Source organism: Euphorbia lathyris, chromosome 8 (assembly GCF_963576675.1).
Source record: "Euphorbia lathyris chromosome 8, ddEupLath1.1, whole genome shotgun sequence".
NCBI classification, from domain to species: Eukaryota; Viridiplantae; Streptophyta; class Magnoliopsida; order Malpighiales; family Euphorbiaceae; genus Euphorbia; species Euphorbia lathyris.
In genome coordinates, this window is record NC_088917.1 from 13,760,845 (window position 1) to 13,784,930 (window position 24,086).

Below are 24,086 nucleotides of genomic sequence, written 5' to 3' on the forward strand. Positions count from 1 at the left end.
AATGTGTGGCCGTTATTAATTTTGACAAAAACAATATAGTTTTATTTATTTTTTATAATTTTAAAAGTTCAATTATTCTAGTGAGTCATTTGTATATGTCACACCCGGCCCTAAACGACATCGGGTATGAACGGAAAATAGGATAACCAACTTCTAACAGTCTGAAAGGCGAACCAATTTTAAAAATTTATTCGGACTACCTAAAATTTTATTTATTATTTGGCTTGAACTCGATAATTATATCAAGCTTCCTACGTATCCTGAACGTTTTTTAATCTTTAAATCGGGAATCAAAGCTACGTTTTCCTTATTTAATTTTAATAATAATAATAATAATAATTATTATTATTATTATTATTCAAGTATAACTCTTTCTTATTTTGTTTTTTATAATCATAAAAATTCAAATAATATACAATGTAATTATACTTCAACATACATGGTTTTGTATTTGGATTAAAAATATTAATTATGATCCTTTATGTTTCCAACTTCTTTTAAAATTAACCCTAAAATTTTAATTTACATCTAAAAATATTAATTTAAACACAATAATACAATTATAATACCAAATTAATTAATCCTCTAAAATAAATATATTATAACCTATATCGAGAATACAAAGGTTAAAATTTTTGGATACGGATGTGACAGTATATATTTACATACAACATGATTTTCACGTACCCTTCTACATTGAAGGAAGAGTAGTCACGCTCGGCAAAGCATGCTAGCCTTTAAGGAAGCCAAGTTCATCTCTTAGGGCCTCAAAAAATGGGAGCCCAAACATGGGCCTTAAAAAATGGACTTGGCTGTTAAATGGGCCTAAAAACTGGCCTCAAAAAATGGGAGCCCAAACATGGGCCTTAAAAAATGGACTTGGCTCTTAAATGGGCCTAAAAACTGACCTCAAAAAATGGGAGCCCAAACATGGGCCTTAAAAAATGGACTTGGCTCTTAAATGGGCCTAAAAAATGGCATCGACTCTAAAAAATGGGTCTGAAAAAATCATTTTTTGTAAGTGTTGTGTGCTTGTAAAAAAAAAAAAAGAAAGCTACGTATATGTTTGAAAAGACTGAATTAATTACACATGTTTCATACATGTCATAAAAATTTCAAATTTGTCAAATTATATTTATTCACTGCAATTCAGTGTTTTTTTAAACAACTGCAATTCAATTATTCACTGCAATTCAGTTATTTTTGTGAGTTTTTAAATGGATTTTTTTAAGAAATGGAATTCGGAAATCCTTCCTTGTTGTTGTTCAGTTTCAAATTCCTTTCTTAAACTCTATTAAATTATTAACTCAAGTTCATGCTCTTGTTTGGAATGGTCAACACTAAAAAGGAGAAAAAATGGGCATTTGGTTACTCATTTTTATCCTCTTGTTTGTCTTTTCACATTGAAATGAAGATTTTTTAGGTGTTTGATTAGACACATCATATTTGTCTTTTATAGCTGAAAATTAGCTTTTATAAAGGCGGAGAATTCCTGTTCTTTTAGAAAAGTAGTATTTTCCAATAGTAAATAGCAAGCCGTAACAACAAACAACAACGGAAAATCGTAACAGCAAACAACAACAAAAAACAGTAGGTAAACCAAACAAGCCCAAAGATTCCAGTCCTTTCCTTCATCTTTTTATTCTATTTTAATTAATAATTAAATAAGTAATTTAAAGTCTATTAATTGCCATTTGATAAAAGTAAAATAAATTTAATGAATTTCTGATATTTCTAATTAAAAACAGATTGTAACGATGAAAGACATAATATGAGAGAGTTAACTGTAAAAAAATTCAAAAGCTGATTTTGAGTGTAATTTCTTTTAAAAAAATTCCAATAATGTCAAATAAACATTTTTATAGGGTTAATTACAAGTAGATACCATGTGGTTACATAGTTTTGCAGATGGATACCTATGGTATTTTTCTTTACAAACGCAACTATGTGGTTGCAAAATTTTGCATTTTTTTACTTTGCCAAATCTGGCTGATAACGACCTCAAAATGAAAATTTTCAAGAATTAAAGTTGTTTGTATCATATTTACTATGAAACCATTTTTTTTATTTTTCATGGAAGGAGGCGGTGGCTCGAGGAGGAAAAGGGAAAATGGCAAAATTGAATAGAGACGATAACATTGTGGTAAGAGGAAAATGTGAACAATGACGATAAGGACATGCCATCCAAAAGAAATTGTAAGAGATACGATGATAACATTGTGGTAAGAGCAAAATGTGAACAATGACGATAAGGACATACCATCCAAAAGAAATTGTAAGAGATACGTAGTGATCTCGAGGCTACAAACATAACAAAACTAGCAATGAATTGTGTAAATGAACATCCTAGAGCTCATCCAACAATAATGGTGAATATAATTAACGAGTTAGAAAAGGTTTAAAGGGAGTCAATCAAACAAAAAGAAAAATGAGAGTCAAAGTGGAAGTGGGAAGAAGCTAAAGAAATGATAAACAATAATAGAGTCATATACTCACTTTAACATTCATAGGTTGTAATGACTTTAGTATTCATAGATAATGATGTTTTTTTCATGAAACTGGTTTTGCAGAAATCTAAGCAATTGATAAGAACGGATGTTAGTTTTTTAAAAGGAACTCACAAATCTAAAAGAGAAAAAAAATTAAACTCCTAATCTAAGCCATATGGATGCCGTAACAAAACAAACAACAGAAGAAATTGAAAAGCCATATAGATCGGTAAGAAACAATAGAGAATTCATAAATCCAGACTAAACAAAATGAAATGAAAAAGTCAAATAAACCTGAAAATTGAAGAGCAGATCTCTCCCGAAGATGATTCCAGCATCTTCAACAGGATCTAATTGATATCGGTTTATTATTTATATGCTTTCCTTGTTCCAGAAGGTGATGGTAGATATCAGCACTATAATTTTAGAAAAACATGCAATTGATGTATGTTTTAATTCCTAACTAATAAGGCAGACGGGACAAAAACCATAACCATAAATTAAAAAAGAAAAAAAAAGCAGTGCCTTTGGATGTAAGATTATGTAGAGCGTCTTGTATGGCCTTCGCGATAAAAAGGCAATGACCCAAGCAAATTGAGGCGCAAATAAGACCTTCCGACATTTAGAAACCTCACAATAGTTTACTGATTTACACTTCCTAAAATACTAATTAATTCTAATACTTTTTTCCTAAACTAAAATCATAACTTTTAGGAGTATTTCTAATTCAAATAGGAAAATAGTTGAATAACATCACTAAAATGAGAAACCAAATTCACATCCTACGCACGTTTTCACACCAAAAATCACAAAAAAAAGAACAAAAATAAGAAAATATGAAACATCATTATAGCACTCAGAAATTGCCTGGCATACACCTCGGCTTCCATGTAAGGCATATTGTGACACTAAAAAGAAATAGATAAAAGAAAATATTTGTTTTTGCATGAAATACAGATGCTCACTTGCTAGACTTTCACCACAGCCTTTATTTATGTGCATCAAACGCTTGAACCGGTTGACTAGTAAGCCCCGACGCAGTTTTGAAGGTTGCCAAAATTCCTTCACTGTCCAAAAAAGCCACATATATTTAACCACAGCCTTTTCTAAACGAAAACATGCCAATGTCTTGAAAGGGAAAAAAAAGAACAAAAGGCAGAAGTAAAACAATGAGCACAGAAAAAACTGCTGTAATCCATGATTTTTAACATTTTTGGCAAATATCAATTTAAGATGTAAACTTTAGAACACACAAAAGAAGCTCAATGCATGATGTAGTGCGAAATCCTCTAAAGAACTTGCACAAAAGTAAGGCATTGAAAGCAAAAGAAAGTTAGAAACAAAACAACAACAACAACAAAGCCTTAGTCCCGAAATGATTCGGGGTCAGCTAACATGAACCATCATATAAAACCATGAAATATCACTCTGTCCAATCCACTACCATATTTTCCTCAATCCCAATAAACTCATATCAATCTCGATCACCCTCCTCCAAGTTTGCTTAGGTCTTCCTCTACCCCTCACCACTACATCCCTTTGCCACTCTTCAGTCTTCCTAACCGGCGCATCAAACGCTCTTCGTCTTACAAGGCCAAACCACCTTAGTCGGTTTTCCCTCATTTTATTCTCAATAGATGTAACCCTTACTTTTGTTCTAATTATTTCATTACTCACTCGATCCTTTCTCGTATGACCACACATCCATCTCAACATGCGCATCTCCGCCACCAACATCTTATGAGTGTGACAGTGTTTACTACACAACAAATTACATACAAACATCCAAGACTGATAGAGAAGTAGCTCCAAATCATTCTGTAACAGACCATGTAATACACTAGAATACATGGGATACCATATAGATTAAGAGACTACATTGATATATTTTACTTGAGAACAATACACATATATATACAAGGTTCTCCTTTAATCAAGGAGACATAGTAAGCCCACAGCAGTCTCTAACAATGCTTTAGTTGACTTAGGCATGCTTTAGTTGACTTAGTCATGCTTACATTTATTACATTGACTTATTCTATAACACATTCTAACAGGCCCAGGCCTGGAAGGTTTATATTAGAAGAAATAGAGGTGACGGCTGCTGAGCAGGCAACCATAGTCTTCTCTGGTCCTAGGGGAAACGAGTTAGAGGGTAGTACAAGGACTATGTATGCGTTATATATAGGAAGTTAGTTATGCTTTTTCTATGGTACCACGAATATTGTTATCTGCACGTTTAGCTCCGTTCTTAGTAGCAGAGAAGGAATTATGTAGCACCAATGTAGGTTTAACGTTCACAAAAGAGTACTAATTTAGACCCCCATAATGGAGATGAGACGCCATTCATATTACTCCGTCAAGTTCTGATTTCTCTCTCCACATACTGTGGCTGGGAAGAAATTAACGAAGTAATATCAAGCATCTTACAAAACTCCCAAGTACTAGCATTATGTTGAACAATATGCATATATCTAACAAGTTGGTTCATTGTTGGTCGTTTCTGAGGGTCGTATTCAACACACAGCAATGCCAAATTGAATTGAAAATCTGGTTCTAAACAAGTGGCAAATCAGTGTAGTCACCATAGTCTTTGTAGATTCTTTTGCTTATTAAAGACAGTAGAACAACACCATAAGAAAAAACATCACATCTATAAATGGACCTGCATATCAAAATTAACTCATCCAATGAGGTTCCAAAATTGAAATTAGATCTAAACAAACACAGTTCAAACCCTAACAGAAGGAACTTGAGCCTACATTGCAAATTACTTAGAGAAAAGAAACCCAAACAGAAGCAACCCCTTTCTTTTCAGCTTAAAAGTACAAACATATATACAAAAGACCAGAAAAAGAAAAGATAAGCCTTACCTTTAATCTTCAGACTTTAATGGCGGATGCCCTGAAAGTCGTAGCAGTACTAGCAGCTCTAACTAAGAAGAAATTGAGACATAGCCATGTTTATTATATGATTCATAGATAGATCCACAGATAAAAAGAAGTAATAAACAACAGCAGAAGAAGAAGAATAGCTAAATCAAGGAACAAAACCTGCAAAAAATCAAGAGACAAAACCAAAACCCATCATTTTGCATCGAAGCACACCAGATCAAGCATGGAAGTGGGTTTCACTTTAGGGGCGGAACCAGGGAGGGGTTGGGACACGGGAGTAGTAGAAGAGAGTACAACGACAACGAGCTAAGAGGGCCAATTGTTTTCTATTATACAAATGTAAATAAATTATTATTATTAATTATTATATGAAAAATTAAGTGAATGTTAACTTCTTTAGAAAATTAACGCGGTATGAGTCTTAAGAGGCACAATTTTTTTTTTATTATTATATAATATCTAATTTAATTATTTTTATTATATTTATTATGTTAAAAATAAAGTTAAAAATATTTTGGTGTTTCATTTTGTAGAAACATTATATGAAAGTATTAATTTTTTTTTAATGAATAGGATCCAACTTTTCATTTAGCACAGAGTCTCAAAAATATTTAAGACGGCCCTGGGTTGGGGTGGGCTCGAGCCCGGGTGTTGATAAATTTTTAGAAAGAATTATATTGCTTTCATGTAGTATCATTTCAATGTTTAAAAGGTAGATGAGATGGTTAAAGATGTTTATTTTTATTTGAGAAGTCTTATGTTCAATTCCATCCAATCTCATTTTCTTTTAAAAAACTTTTATTTATTTTAATTTTATTTTCCAATAATTATAAAAACATGTTATCATTTTAATTTTGAATAACACTTTTGAATTCATTTTTAATATGTTTTTACCATTAAAAAAAGTAAATATATTTAATATTTATTTTTAATATGTCTTTACAATTAAAAAAAAAGTAAACATGTTTAATTTTCTATTGGTTCAATGCTAGTTTCTAAAAAATGATAACATTTTTACAGTTTTAACGCGTTGAAGGTTAAAAAAATTTTGCCCAGCTCTAATGGACAGGACTTTGAAAATTTACCGTCAATCGCACGGTGAAAATTATCCTCCCAAATTATTGTGTTAAAAATTATTGAATTTTACGTGATATAATATTTTTAACGTTATAAAAATTTATTATTAAATATTTAAATCCCGGGTTAATTTGGATTCTGGTTCCGCCACTTTCTCTGGGTTATTATCAAGTTCTTTTTTTTTTTTTATCCTCCTATTGCAGAAACCGACCTTTCAATGAAGTTTTCAACACATACCATCGTCATCACTGTTTTGATTCCATCTAATTAATTCCCCTCTCCTCTCCCTTCAACTGCCATGAGGGAAAAAAGAATAAAAAGAGAGAAACGAAAAAAAAGTTCCCTAACCTGAGAGCTTTTATCCTCCGCACACTTTCTGAAAATGGCGATTTAATAAGTGGGTAAATTACACCCTTGGCCACTGAACTTTACCCATTTAATATTATAGTCATCGAACTCCACTTCTTAATAGTATGGTTACTGAACTTTACACTTTTTAATATTGGTGGCCACTCAACGCGTCAAAACGACTGTTGACGGCCTAAAAATAAAAAATCGAAAGCGTTAATGATATTCTAAGGAACTTTAATTCTTAAAAAATTTTGTTTTGAGGCCATTTAGGTGTTATTTAGTTAGGAGATAGTGAATTTTTAGAGAGAAAGCTCCAAAAAATGTGATTTTGAAACATAAAAAATGTGGTTTCATGATAAATATCGTTCTGAAAAATTTTAATTCTTGAATATTTTCATTTTGAGATTATTAACGGCCACTTTAAGGAGTTAGTTAAAATTAAATAGTCACCGATATTAATAAGTGTAAAACTCAATGGCCATAATATTAAAATGAATAAAGTTGAGTGGCAATGAGTGTAATTTACCCTTTAATAAGTTGCAGCTTTCAACGGTGAAATAAAATACTATAATACAGAAATGGAAGAAAAAGAAAAAACAGCTTGACAGTCCACATGACCACATGACCGTTGCATATAATTTTGAATGGAGAAATAAAAGGGATTTTTTTTTTTATTTGAAGTCCAAATGACCGTTGCATATAATTTTGAAATATATATATATATATATATATATATATATATATATAACGGTAACTACTATTTTTTTAAAAATTTCTTTATAAATACTCAATTCATTTTAGATATACAACAAGACACCTAAATACTACATCTTGCAAATTTTATTACCAATCATATTTAGAGGTATGGATAAACGCCAACGTAGCAAAAAATCCTCTCACGAAAATCATTCTGATTCGCAACATCCTAATCCTTTCCAAATGTCAAACCGAAATACGTCGAATATGCAAATATCTCCCATGAGGGGTTATTCACAACCCGTATTTCCTCATAATTACGGTCATTTTATGCCAAACCCTCGCAACTTCTTCCATCCCGATATCAATTACGCCAATATGATCCAATTTAACGATAGTCAACCGATGAACTCTCACCTCCAAAATTCGGGTTATAATGATCCGTATCTTTCATTCAATAGTTCAAGAAGTTCATTTTCCGAATCACAATCGCCAAATCTTAACTTACCAAATGGGGGTGCTGTCGATCTTCAAGATGAAGATGAAGACGACGACGAAGACGAAGAAGAAGAAGAAGAAGCAGAAGAAGAGATTGATGGAACACTTATTGATATATCACTAGTTGAAAAAATGCATAATGAAAAAATGGCAGTGGCTAGGGTAGTGGCACAGCAAAATGACCATGTTATTATGCAAAGAGATTTTGAATTTATCAATGAGGGTTCAGCCGGAATGGATGAAGAACGGAAAAAAAGATATGATATTATGTGCACCTACATCATGAAGAAATATCCAGATGTATTCCCTTAATTGTGTTAGTTTGAATTGTATTTTAGTATTAATTATATTTTTTTAATTGTATTTTTAGTTTGAATTGTCCACTTACCCTTCCTCGCTAACAAATCTTTAATCAAAAAATTATATTTTAGTATTAATTGTATTTTTTTAATTAACACATTAATACTTCTCTTTTAGCGTATGATATCGTTTGTGATATATGTTATTTTTGTAATTAATTATATTTTTTAATTAAATATTTCGGTGGAAAATAATTTTAGATATAATTGATATTTATTTTTTAACTAATTTATTGATTAATTGTTTGATGGATAGAAATAATAGTTTATTTGAAGTGTGTAAGAGTTTTATGACAAGTAGGGTCTGCATAGAAAAGTGATACAAAAGGGGTGTAATGAAGATGTGGTTGAGTGTATTAAATTTTTTTTGAAAAATGTGGGATTTTAGTGAAGTGAGGCAAAAAAAAAAGTGATACATGTGGATGCTCTTACCGGTAAATTACACTTTTGGCTACTGAACTTTTCTTTTTCTAACACGGTTTTAAAACTTAAAATAAAAAACTTTAAGAATTAATGATATTTAAAGAAACTTTAATTCTTAAAAATTTTCATTTTGAGGTCATTTATAAAAAGCTTAGTTAGGAAAGGAAGTGAATTTTTAGGGAGAAAGTTCCAAAGATTATGATTTAGAAAATAAAAAATATGGTTTCATAATAAATATGTTGTTCTAAACAACTTTAATTCTTGAATATTTTATTTTAAAGTCGGTAAGAGTCATTTTAAAAAATTGGTTAAAATTTAGTGGTTAGATTAAAAAGTGTAAAATTAAGTTACTTTTATGTTAAATTTTGAAATTCAGTGATCATAACATTAAAAAAACAAAATTCAATTATAAATATAATTTACCTCATGTCATAAACCGCTTAAACCAAAAACTTAAACTAGTAGTTAAAAATTCATTTCATATTAATATCTACCAGCCGAATTGTCTCTCCGTCCGGAAGAGAAAAATAGTGAAATAGCAAGGGATGTTAACTGCCGTTGTAATTTTTGGATAGGCTTAATGCTTCTCTAACCACCTTAACTTATTTAAATTGGTCATTTTACCCCTTCAACTCATCGAATATCCTATTTACCCCATTAACTCCATAAAAATGGTATTTTCCACCCCCATAACTTGCCTAAATTTATCATTTTACCCCTCCCCAACTAATCAAATGTCATATTTACCTCTTTAGCTCTATAAAAGTGGTATTTCTCATCCCTTATAATCCTATTTACCCCATTAACTCTATAAAAATGGTATTTCTTACTCCTTTATAGTGCAAAATTAATAAGACTTATTCAAATGAGTTTGAAAATATTTTTTTTAATATCAACTTTTTATTTTGTTTTAATTTGATAATTATATTGATCATTCATGTGTTTATTACAATAATATTAATATTGTATTACCATAATTAGATAATCAAAATTTAACTAGCGAAAAAAAATTAAAAAGAAAAAGAATGAATAAAAATACAAATAACAAGAATATTAATATAAACAAGTTAAAGACATTATATGTTGGGATAATGTATCAAAATATGTCTGGTTTTTGGGGAAGTATCAATTTAGGTTCCACGTACAAAATCTCACAGATATAGGTTTAACGTTTAAAAAAATTATCAATTTAGGTCTCGATAACGGATTGTAAAGGGTGAAAAATACCACTTTTATGGAGTTAAGGTGGTAAATAGAACATTCTATGATTTGAGAGGGTAAATGGACAAGTTGAGGGGGTGAGAAATACCACTTTTATAAAGTCAATGGAGTAAATAGAACATTCGATAAATTAAGAGGATAAAATAACCAATTTGAACAAATTAAGGGAACCGGAGAAGTATTAGGCCTTTTGGATATTTATACTGATTTTTATCGCCCTTGAAATTCTAGCCGTTGTAAAAACAAATGAAATACCAATACTTAAAGCAAAAGCAGATATGAATTTTGTATCAAACAAGCAAAATCAGAAATGAAGAAAGAAGAGCAGGGCACAACATTCACAAGACCCAAAAATCTGTTTTTTTCTTTCTTTTTCTTTCTATTAGTCATTAAAATACCTATTCCAATCATTTTTTTTTATCGGAGTTGATTACGTGACATCTAATCAAATTTTTCAACATCATATGATACAATAAAAGAAAGGCCTAAACCATATACAGCCCCCTGAATTTGTTAATTTTGGTCATTTTGCCCCCTCAACTTACGGGACGACCTATTTTCCCCATCAACTATTTAAAAGTGGTATTAGCAACCCCCTATTTTCATTATAACGGAAACAAAATGAAATTCCAACATTAGTACAAGTGTTCATGGAAGTATTGGAACCATCATGCATATATGTAACCTTATTTGCAGCTTGTTTTAGTAATGTATAACCATATTTGCTATTTTTACAAGAGAAATTATGTACTGTCTATACTAACCTCATTTGCAGCTTATTTTAGTAGTGCACAACCATTTTTATTATGACCTTGGTGCTTGCAATGAGAAATGTCATAATTGTTTCCGTTATAATGAAAACAGGGGGTTGTCAATACTACTTTTGTATAGTTAAAGGGGCAAATAGATCGTCCCGTAAGTTGAGGGGGCAAAATGACTAAAAGTGACAAGTTCAGGGGGGCTGCGTATGGTTTATGCCTAAAAGAAACTAACCACAAACTAATTCAAGTAAATAAAGATTGTCAATTAAAATTTCAACGACAAATTAACTCATGTGGTATATCGATTGTCAATTAAAATATCTAGTTACATTTTTTAGTATGACCGTTTGGTGATGATGTGATGATGAGATGTGAAGTAATCAACTCCAGTGAAAAAATGATTGGAAAACGTCCAAAGTGACTTTATTGGAAAAAAAAAACTTAAATGAATTTATTGAGACAAATTAAATTTTCGTGACTTTTTTGGGACATTATCCAAATTGCTAATTATCCATTGATTTTGACAAAGGTTGAGGACTAAATTGATTAATTCTACAGCATAGAAATCCAATTGATTTTCAGGACATAATTTAAGGACCAATTTGAATTTTATACCAAATATAAAATATATCTGTTTGAATGAAATACTAAATCGTTGTCTTGATTTATAAAAATTGAAACAATGTATCCATTTGGTTTAATATTTGAGGAAATTACATCAAAAAATTTTTTTTATTTTTATTTATAATTATGAAAATTGTTTTTATATATTTTATTATTATATAATTTTAAATTTTAAAATATCACAATATCATAACTTTATTTTTACTTTTGTCAAATTTCCAGTTAATCAATTGCAGGAAAAAACAGTTTAAAAAACCACCAAATTTGACATTTAAATAAATTTGTTTAAGAGTTTAAGGCACTTATAAATAATTTGTTAATCTTGACTATTGTGTAATTTACCCTTTAATATTTGCAATCGAAGCCCACTATCTTGGCTCAATAGTTATCCTTTAGCGCTTCTCCATACGCTGGCGATAGCGTTTACCGTTCACACGCCAGAGACAGCAAACCTAGATCGAACAGCAGGACCAGTTTGGAATAGTTTAAAGATTTAGTATCCGTTTGTTTGCAGGACCAGTTTGGAATAGTTTAAAGATTTAGTATCCGTTTGTTTCTATTTTTCGAAACTGTTTTTTACCTTTCAATACTAAACAATGATAAAATGTGTTTGGTAAAATTTCGAAACAATTGTTTTTTAAGAAAAAACAATTAATATCTATTGTCTATCAACAACAGCAAACCGCTAACAACAACAACAAACAACAAACAGGAACAACCGAAACAAACAGACTTAGCTAAATATATGACATGTAAGTATATAAGTAAAAATATATAATATATAATATATTTATGTATTAAATCCTCTCTTTTGGCCAAGAAACAACTTATAACTCTTATAAATACATAAAAACTGAAAAAAAAACTATATATATATATATATATATAATTTAATATTTATTTAAAAATTGTTCTGATTTTTTGAGATGCGGTTAATTTTTTATACAATGTCTTTTAATATATAATTTTCTGATAATAATTAGTTAATGATGTCTTTTATGCTTACTTTGTTTTTGACAAAGTAAAGCTTTACTTTGTTTTTCTACCATTGGATAAGCTTACTTTATCAAAGTTCATTACCATCCAATGGTGGAAAAAACAAAGTAAGGTTTACTTTGTCAAAAACAAAGTAAGCACAGTGTAATCTTAAAGTTAATATATTTAAGAGACATAATAAAATATATAAAAAATAAGTTCAATCAAAGCTATGAATATCTCTTCTCCTTTAAGTTTTTCCTGTTAGAAATCTTAGATTTCATCACAATATTAGACAAATATAATTGCCCAGATGTTTGAATAAGATGATTTTCACAAACACTTAATAACAGTCAGAAGAGCGTACCTTGATCCATGATAATTATAATCGAGTTCTTCTGGAATCACGAGAATTGTGTTTCTCTCACTTAACCCTTTAGACTTTACAGATTTTCTAGATGGAGAGAAAACGACTTTTAGATAAATTAGAAAGATGACCAATTCTGATTATGTTCTATAAATATACCTTCCATCAAGGTATCTCTTCATCCATAAGGTACCTTTTTATTAATGAACCAATAGGGTTCAACGTACCCTTTGGTTAATCAAACATGATGATTGATCGTACCCTTACGTGAACTGACCAATAGCATTTATTGTTTTATTTTATCAAACTACATAAGTATATAATATACTAGGACCATATTCTAACTTGATATAAATTATGGAAAATCCAACATTCTTCCACTTGCTCCGTGTGAAATTATATATATACAGTTTAATAACAAACATAAGGCGCACCTTAAAAAAAAAATAAACCCATTACCATACTGGTCAAACATAAAGTCATTGTTAAGCAATAAGACTAATAAGGATCATAGCGGTTGTATGTCAGTTCATCGACATAGTCCCTTCCATGTATCACAATATAAATCTTATACTCAAAATGAATTATAATAAGTTTTTCATGATGGTCCAACAATAATGTCTTTGTTAGAGACTATATCCTGTTTAATGCCCATTATGCATTCATGTATATATACTATTTATAAGAAACATGATATAAAAATTTATATCAGAAACAATATGTAAATGAGCTCAGAGTGTCAAATACATTATATCATAAAATATAATTATAACATCATCATTAATGATATTTGATAATCCCCATTCTTTCAACATGTTCACTAAACACCTTAGGGGATAATCCTTTTGTCAACGGATCCGCAACCATAACATTTGTGCTAATGTGTTCTATTGACACTCTTTGTTTCTGAGCTTCTTCTTTAACAACAAGGCATTTAATTTCCATATGTTTAGCACCTTGCGAATACTTGTCGTTTTTAGAAAAGAAGACTGCTGCAGAATTATCACAGTAAATTTTCAGCGGCTTGGTAATACTGTCGACAATTTCAAGTCCTGAAATAAAGTTTCGCAACCATAATCCTTGAATTGTGGCCTGAAAACATGCCACGAACTCAGCTTCCATAGTGGATGTAGCAATTATTGATTCTTTTGCACTCTTCCATGAAATTGCTCCTCCAGCTAATTGGAACAAATAACCAAATGTGCATTTTCTAGTATCCACACATCCTCCATAATCTGAATCTGAATATCCAATCACTTTAAGATGATCAGATCTTTTATAAGTGAGCATATGATCTTTTGTTCCTTGAAGATATCGCAACACTTTCTTTGCAGCTTTCCAATGATCTAATTCTGGGTTACTTTGATACCTGCCCAACATTCCAACAGCAAAACTGATGTCTGGCCTGGTACAAGTCTGTGCATACATCAAACTCCCAACAATAGATGCATAAGGAATATTTTCCATTTGACTACGTTCCAATTCATTCTTTGGACATTGATCGAGACTAAATTTATCTCCTTTCTGAATTGGAACAACACTTGCAGAGCATTTTTCCATCTTGAATCTCTCTAGAATCCTTTTAATATATGCTTTTTGAGACAATCCCAATAATCCTTGTGATCTGTCACGAAATATTTCTATTCCAATCACATAGGATGCCTCACCCATATCTTTCATTTCAAAGCATTTAGAGAGAAATTCTTTGGTTTGACGTAATAAACCAAGATCATTAGTTGCAAGCAAGATATCATCAACATACAGAACTAGAATTATAAGCTTACTCCCACTGATCTTTAGATATACACATCGATCAACAATGTTTTCCTTAAATCCAAAAGATGTGATGGTATCATTGAACTTAAGATACCATTGTCGGGAAGCTTGTTTTAGCCCATATATTGACTTTTTCAGTTTACACACCATATTTTTCTTTCCTTCAACCACAAATCCTTCTGGTTGAACCATATAAACATCCTCATCTAAATTCCCATTTAAAAAAGCGGTTTTCACATCCATTTGGTGGAGCTCTAAATCATAATGCGCTACCAATGCCATAATAATTCTAAAAGAGTCTTTTCTAGAAACAGGTGAAAAAGTTTCTTTAAAATCAATACCCTCTTTTTGAGTAAAACCCTTGGCAACAAGTCTAGCCTTGTAACATTCGATATTGCCTTTCGAGTTACGTTTAGTCTTAAAGACCCACCTACACCCAACTCGTTTACAACCTTCTGGCAATTCAACAAGGTCCCAAACTTTGTTGTGGTCCATTGATTTCATCTCTTCATTCATGGCATCTAACCACTTAGTAGAATTATTACTTTTTATAGCTTGTGAAAATGAAACTGGATCATTGTCGATTCCTTCATCAAATTCTATCTCTTGCATATAAACCACATAATCATCAGAAATAGCAAATCTCTTTTCCCTTACAGATCTCCTTAATGTAGTTTCTTGTGCTTCACTTATGATAGGTTCATTCATGGAAACTTCATTTAGTGGAGTTGGATCATTAATTTGTTGTTCTTGTAATTCATTAACATGATCAACATGTATAGGAACAATAACTTGAGAGGAAGCTACAGGCAAGGGAACTTGCACTCTAACTTCTTGAATTTCCACATTTCGTGGTTCCAAAATCCCACTGACTTCATCATTCTCAATGAACCTAGCATTTCCAGTTTCAACAATTCTTGTACTATGGTTAGGACAATAGAATATATACCCTTTAGATTTTTCTGGATAACCAATGAAAAAACCACTGATTGTTCTTGAATCCAGTTTCTTTTCTTGTGGATTATAAATTCTTACTTCCGCTGGGCAACCCCAAACATGCAGGTGCCTTAAACTGGGTTTCCTTCCTGTCCACAGTTCAAAAGGAGTCTTTGGAACTGCCTTACTAGGAACCCTATTTAATAAATACACAATGGTTTTTAAAACATGCATCCACAATGATTTGGGTAAAGATGAATTGCTTAACATACTTCTAACCATATCCATTAATGTACGATTACGCCTTTCTGCAACACCGTTTTGTTGCGGTGTTCCTGGCATTGTGTATTGAGCACAAATACCACGAATTTCTAGGAATTTAGCAAATGGACCAGGGTGTTGTCCATTTTCATCATACCTTCCATAATATTCACCACCTCTATCAGATCTGACAATTTTCACCTTTTTATCTAGTTGCCTTTCAACCTCATTGATAAACACCTCAAGGATATCTACTGATTGAGATTTTTCATGCAATAAATAGACATATCCATAACGTGAAAAATCATCAATAAAAGTGATGAAATATCGTTCCCCACCAAAAGATGGAACATCAAAAGGCCCACAAATATCAGTGTGTATAATTTCAAGGAGCTGTGAACTTCTTGTGGCTGCTTTCTTAATTGTGTGTTTTGTGTGTTTTCCCTTAATACAATCCACACGTATTCCAAGATCAGTAAAATCCAAATCAGGTAGGATTTGATTCTTTATTAATGCCTCCATTCTTGCTTTGGATATATGACCTAAACGTTTATGCCACAAGTTAGCAGACGATTCATTACTTAAACCACGTTTAGTTCCAACGTTTTGATGCAAGGTTAACAAAGTTTCGACAAAATTAGAATCAAGATTTAATTTGTATAAGCCATCATAAAGAATACCAGAACCAATAAAGAGATTTTGATTGAACAAACTAAAACAACTATTCCCAAATTTAAATGTATACCCAGAATTATCAAGTTTGGACAAAGAAATCAAATTACGAGAAATAGAAGGAACATAAAAGGTCTGAAAAAGATCTAAATGATGTCCAGTGTCTAAAATCAAACGGTAAGTGCCAATGGCTTCAACTGGAACTTTGACCCGATTTCCCATAAAGATGAACTTTTCATTTAGGCTTATGGTCTGGGTTGAAAGGAATCCCTGCATCGTATTTGAAATATGAGTGGTACAACCAGAATCAATCCACCAAGTATTATAAGGAACTTCAGCTAAATTTGATTCGAAACATACTAAAGCCTTAAGCTTACCTTTCTTTTCGAACCATGCCTTACGTTCCAACTCTTCGATCACTTCTTCCATGGTTGTTGAACAAGCTCCCGAGAGTATAACTTTTCAAGTTACTTTTCGAGCACACATCCCTATTTTCATGGTTTCTCTTTTGTTTTTAGATAGGGATGACAATGGGTACTGTATGTACGGATACCCAACACTACCCGATTTTAATGAGATTATTCGTACCCTATATAAAAGAGTATGAGACGGATATGAGATCAAATCCATTACCCTTTAGGGTAATGGGACGGGTATGAGAATACCCCCTATAGTACCCGGTACCCGTCGCAACTTTTTTGTATATTAATAAATATGATTGTTTTTTAGATGTAAGATGTGAGATTTGAACCCCAACCTTTTGTTTTTCAACTATTGAGTGATACCACTAAGCTACTTTATTCTTATTAATTAAGGTTCAATTTTTAGATAAATGATTTATTAAATTTATACTTTGTTAAATTTGTAATATTTTTTGTTTTATTTATTGATTCGTAATGGATAAGGGTACCAGCTGCTACCCGATAATTAAATGGGATGGGTATGGGATGCAAAAAGTGTACCGTTAGGGTAATGAGACGGATACAAGTAGTTAAAATATAAAAGGGTAAGGGTTTGGGATTGATATTACCCGTGGATACCCTACCCATTGCTATCCCTACTTTTGGACCACATGTCCATACTTTCATTGGTCTTAATTGAACTGATTTTTTACTTATAGATTATTTATTCAACAAAATAACTAATTATTTATTGAAAAATAAAAATGTGATTTCGTAGTAAACATGATTTTAAATAACTTTAATTTTTTGAACATTTCAATTTTGAAATCATCAAATATCATTTTAAAGTATTAATTAAAGTTTGGTGACCATAATTTAAGAAAATATAAAATTTAATAATTTTTACGTTACGTTTTAAAATTGATTGATAATACCGTAAAAATGACTATATATATAATTTACCCTTTACTTATTGAAGTTAAGTCTTTAATTTTTTATGTGCCATTGTTTTGATTCTTGTAATCATTATTTAATTGTTTTTGTGTTATTGTTTTGGATTTTAATCATTGGATTTTCTCCAACTTTATATTAGTGTAACGGTGCGTACAACCAGATCAGATGATATTATCAATTATAGGCTTGTTAATGGGGCGAGCAATTCTATCCCATCCTCATTCATAATGGAACTTCTCCATTCCCGCCCGTTGAGAAAAATGGAGATAAATTTATCTCTATCTCCATACCCATGATTAATGCGGTTCCCTACGGATATATCCGTCCCATTTTGTAATTTTTTTTCTAAACTAATGTCAAAATATATATAATTTATTAAATATAATTTTTTTAAAAAAATAAACAAAAATTTGTGTAACCTCATGATGATTAAACACAAACAGCAAATAAAAAAAACATAGATGAGAAGAAGAAATCAACTTATCTTATTACTTAAAAAAAACTTGCCTTATTACACTAAGAATAGAGATGAGCAAACAAATCCAATCCAATCCAATGAATTGAGTGAAAATTGTGAAATGGACTTTCCAATCTATAAGTTTGAATTATACAGCAAGTTAGAAAGTTTTAATTGTTTAGATTCAATTAAAACAAACTAAAGTTGTAATTCTATTCAAATTGGATTTTATAGATTGTGGGATATAATTATATTTTAGGATCAGTTTTTTTTTTCAAATTATATTAGTATTTAATATATATATATAATTTTTATATCAATATTACATTTTAATGGTTGGGTAACTTTAACGGTAATGGGTTGGGGATCCCCATGGGGCAGGGATAGCTATTACCGTCCCCAACCCATCACCGATGTTGGTCCCGTGTAACGTGACAATATTAGTTCCAAATGGGGGGGTAGGAACTATTTAAAATTTATGTCCGTTAAGACTGACTTCTTTTCTTAAAAGACTTTAACTTAGTCTTTAAGCACAGTGGTGCTGAGTAGTTTTAGACACAAGCTTAGTCAACTAGCGACTAAGTCTGTTTCTATCCTTGAGTCAGAAAATAGCACTTAAGTCTATTCCTGAACTCAGCTTCCCAGTTCACTCAACTCAGCGTGTGTTCGTTTTAGTGTTTTACTAGGCAGTATTTAAGCAAGCAAGATATAAAGGAGTTAAGGGTTATAAAGATATTACTCAGCAGACGTATCCTGGTTCGGCCTCTCCGTCTACGTCCAGTCCCCGGAATTCCTTCCGAGCTTTTCAGAATCCTCTACTGAGCTCTTTAAAGGTAGAGCACAAACCTTTTACAATAGCAACTGAGTATACAAGAGTACCTTTCTCTATTCCTCTGCTCAATCCTATTTCTACCGCTGAGTACTATGACCGAGTACTCAGCTTCTCCTTTCTATACTTCTAGAAATGATAAGTGTTTGTTTGTCCTAAACAATAATTGCTAAGACACTTTAGATGAATAAGATCACTCTGGACTTTTACACAGAATTGGAATTGGTGTAAGATTTGCTTTGCTTTTCTCACAGAACTTCGAATATCAATTTGGTCAGCGTTTCGACTTGATTGAAGATCTACCTCGAATGAAGCGTTTGAGTGGCCTATTTATAGTGACACTTAATGCACCAGTGATTTCGAATTTCGAAATAACCGTTGGAGGGAAACGGCTTCCTATCGCTTTCACTCAGTACGTGCTCAGCGTCCTTGGCCAATCAAATTCTTGTATCTTCTGTCTTCGACAATGCTCAGCAGCTTTTTGTCAGGCTGGACAGAATGTTTCCACATTTATGGCAAAGTCTTCCACACAGCTTCCTGCATCTTCTGAACTTTACCCAAAGTAGAAATACTTTGTCTTCAAGTTTGTTCAGGTCAGCCGCTGACCTGACTTTCTTGTCGCACAACTCAGCAGCTTCGTCTTGAAGCTTTTAGTCAAAGGCTTCTCGATCCTTCTCGTTGCTGGACCTGCGTTTCATTCAGCTTGAGCTGCATTTTGATCTGCTTGGGCCGTGTGGCTTTCATCCGTTGACTTGGGCTTGACTTTCTCATGTGGGCCTTTGGGCCTTTCAACTTAATGTCTTTTAAATTGAATAACTCAACATTGAACAAACACATTAGTATAAATAAATCAAAGCATTTAAATTTAATGTTCTTCACCTTTAATAATATTTTAGCTCTTATTTTGTTCAATGGTTTATTTATTTAATCTTTGTCTTACGCTTTATTTGATTGGTTTAACTCATTCAAAAGTCCAAAAATCTAGTTGGCACATATTGTGAGCTGAATCTGACCTAGTCAGAGCCTATGAGATTGACGACCTCTTAGTTAATTAAGCCCAAATTACTGAGCCTTAGACCTAGTTTCGGCCTTACAAGGGAATTACGTGCTAGGGACTTCAGAAGGATAAGTAGGGTTAATCACCTCGAATACAAGCGACTTAGATTAGGTTCTTAATCAATTGACCTAATAATCTATTATCATTATTATCGTTTCACACCATGTTTCATCAGGTAATTGCATTAGTGAAAGATCACCTAGGAGTAGTTTAACTTAATTAGGAGTAGAATAACTTAATTAGGAGTAGAATAACTTAGTTAGAATTAGAATAACTTAGCTAGGAGTAGAGTAATTCAACTAGGAGTAGATTAATTTAAACAAAACAAACTCAAAACCCCCTAAAGCCTAGATAACATCACCCGACCGAGTAGATCGGTACTTGCAGCAGTAAATCCTATGGATTCGATACCTAGACTTGTCCAGATTATTACTTGATAACGACGGGCTACGTTTATCCCTTAGTCGGCCTCACGGAGATGATGCTGCGAGGCGCGTCAAGTTTTTGGCGCCGTTGCCAGGGATTTACTTTTCCAGCAATATCGAACCAAAGGTCGAATTGCTAGTTTAGGCGTTCCTTTGTGAATATCATTGTTAATATCATCTATACTTGTTTATCTATACTTGTTTATAATCGTTCATACTTGTTTATATGTTGAATAAATTAGGTTATACCTTTTCGATTTCTATGTATATGTCATACGAATATAGCATGTTGTCTTGTAAAAATCTGTACTACTTGTTTCGCCAAAAACGAATTTAAAGTATTCATGTAGGACTATGTAAATTGTATGATACTAGATAGTTATACTTTCCTTCTTTAAGGAAAACATTTTTATTTTATTTTATCTTTTCTTTTCAGCATATACATACTCGATCAGCGGAAATACCGTGTGTCCCTTTTAACCTTGAACTTGAACGTACTCTTCACAGGAGTAAGCAAACCGGGATTATCAAGACAGACGAGATCATCGAACCAATCAAGATGACTGAACCTGGGAATGACAATACTAACAACAACAGGAACATGAACAATGAGAATACTGAAACGGGAGCTAACACCCGCTCGATGAGCGAAATCTTAGCACCACACCGACACCAGCACCTGTCTGGGATCGTTGCCCCAAACATTTCAGCTAATTCCTATGAAATCAAGTCTGGCATAATTCACTTGATTCAACAAACAGGATTGTTTGGAGGAGAAGCACATGAAAGCCCGAATGATCATCTGGATTGCTTTCTGATGTGCGCAGACACTGTGAGAACAAATGGTGTTCCCCAAGATACTGCAGACTGAAGCTATTCCCATTTTCACTGACTGGGCAAGCTCTGGAATGGCTGAGAATGCTAGAGCCCGGGTCAATCACCATATGGGCAGGATTGGAGAAGGAGTTCTTGTCCTACTACTTTCCTCCCCCGAAGATAATGATGCTGAGGGGTGAAATCACTTTATTCCACCAACCCGAGCACGAAGCGCTCCACACATCCTAGACCCGATTTAGAAAAATGCTGCGCATATGCCCGCATCATGACATAACTAAACACCAGTTGGTGAGCGTCTTCTATCACGGCTTGACGCCCACTAACCGAGCTATTGTGGACTTCGTTGTGGGTGGAGATTTGTTTAGGAAGACTACAACAGAAGCGTATGATATGATCAATGAGCTGGCAAGGAAGAGTGTGCAATGGCAAGAGGAGAAACTCGCTGGCCCCTCAAGGCAGTGGGTATTTGCTGTGGAAGACCAGGAACAGAGCCCAGTTGTTGCGGAGCTGAGTAGAAAAATGGACGTCATGTTTGCTAAATTCAGCCAACCTCCCACCTGTGTGCATTGTGGCGGCGACCACCATGGAAAGGACTGTCAAGCAGGAAGCCCTTTCGCTGGAGATGGGATGCAGATGGTCAATTATGTTGGGGGACAACAGAGGTACAACCAGAACTACAATAACTACAACCCCAACAACAATTACAACTCCTACAACAACAACAACAACAACAATTACAGGAGGCCTCAGCACCCGAACTTATCTTACAGGAGCTCGAACCAGAATGTGCTAAGGCCTCCCAACAGCTTTGTCCAGGAGCATAAAGAGCAGGGGCTTGGCATGTCCCCATATCAGCAACAGAACCAAGGGCACGTGCCATCTTCTAGAGAACCTGATGAGGTGGTGACTCACTTGCAAGAGATTTCGGCTAGGCTTGCTAACAACGAAGCCTTTTGCAAGGATCTGAGCAATCAGGTAGCTCAGATCAACAGGGATAGACAGGAAAGGCCACAGGGTTCTTTCCCAAGCACAACGGAGAAGAATCCAAAGATCCTGAGAAAGGATTGAGTAAGGGGGAAAAAATCGGATTTTCTCGGTTTTAATTCAAAATTCAATAATCATTTATACTTTCAGTTTTTATTTTATTCTTTTTATAAATTTTTTTGATTGGTTTCTATTACATTTTTCTTTTCGGTTGTCAATTTTGAATCCCCCGTATATGCTTTTCGTTTTTCTCTGTGTAAAAAAAAATTTTGAATTTCCGCCCAGGGATGCCCAGCTCGCCGAGCTGCTCGGCCGAGTCAGGCGGAGTTCGGGATTTTTAAAATCCCGAACTATATATATATATATATATATATATATATATATATATATATATATAAGGGGATGAACATTCATCCCCCTTCTTCTTCTTCCTTTCCCTCTTTTTCTTTTCTCTCTTTTTTCTCTTTCAAATCCCGAACCCCCAAATCTTCGATTCTAACCCGAAATCAACAAACAAGGTACGAGTTCTTACATATTTTTGATTTCATGCATGATTCTAAGGTTAGATTTTAGTTTAGAGCCTTGCTTTTTTATTATTAGGTAAACCTAGGTTTTAGGATTCTTTACCTCTTTTTTCAATTTTCACTTGTTTGGCTTGTTTCTCTTAGTTTTCTTGTAAATTTATGACTTCATGATTAATACTTGCTTTGGGTGTGATTTGAGTTCCTAATTTGTGATTTTTGGAGAAATTGCTCAAATTGGGTAAATTCTCCATTTTAGCTCAGAAATTCAACTATACAGTTTATAGCTGAAAACTTATCAATAGGACCCCTTTTTACACACTTAACATATATTGGTCACCGGGCCTCGCTAATTTTGCACGTATTAAGAGTTACGGGTTAATCACTTTATTTTAGGGACCAAAACCCTACATTTTGGTCCCTAAGTCTCTAATCTTAGATTTAATCATGTTTATGAACTGATTGTTTGGGTGGTTTTGTATAGCTATGTATGTGAGCATGTTCTGACTAGTCTGTTTTGGTCTCCCTTCTTATTCTCAGGAACTATGGGCAGAAAGGGAAAAGCCAAGGTTGTTATAGGAAACGAAGCTGAATCCGACGTCAAATTCATTGACGCCTTGCAAGATAAGTATGGTTCTCCTTTTGGTTTAGCTAGTGAGGAAGAGGGGGAGAAGTATAAACGTTTTGCCAAACAAAACCATACCCCCCGAATTATCATTGACCAAAACTACTTAGCATCTCTAGGGCTGGACAATGATTTCAAGCAAATCCTAAGGTCCCAAGGCTGGCTCCACCTAGCCACGAAAAAGACTATCGCTTACGACAGCTATACACTAGAGTTCCTAAGTACCCTAAATAGAGAACCACCTAAGGGTAATGACCATTACTCCTTCCGACTAAACGGGAAATATTATCGCCTCCGTGAGGCGTAGATAGCGGCTTATATGGGAGTTTATAGCCCAAATGATGCAGTCTCGGGTTTTGAAAAACCCATGACTATAGAAGAAGCCTGCTACGAATTAACCGGGAAGTCAGGATATAGTTCCAGCACTGCTAGCTCGAGATCTCTACGAGATCCACTCTTGAATCTTGCCCACAAATTCGTGGCACAAAACCTATTAGGCAAGCACGAGAGTAACAAGGTCTCTAGCACTGAAGTGCTTATACTGTGGTGTGTTGCAAATGATAAACCGGCTGACAATGTTAAGGCCATTTTTTAGGGTTTCCGTAGCCAAACAAGT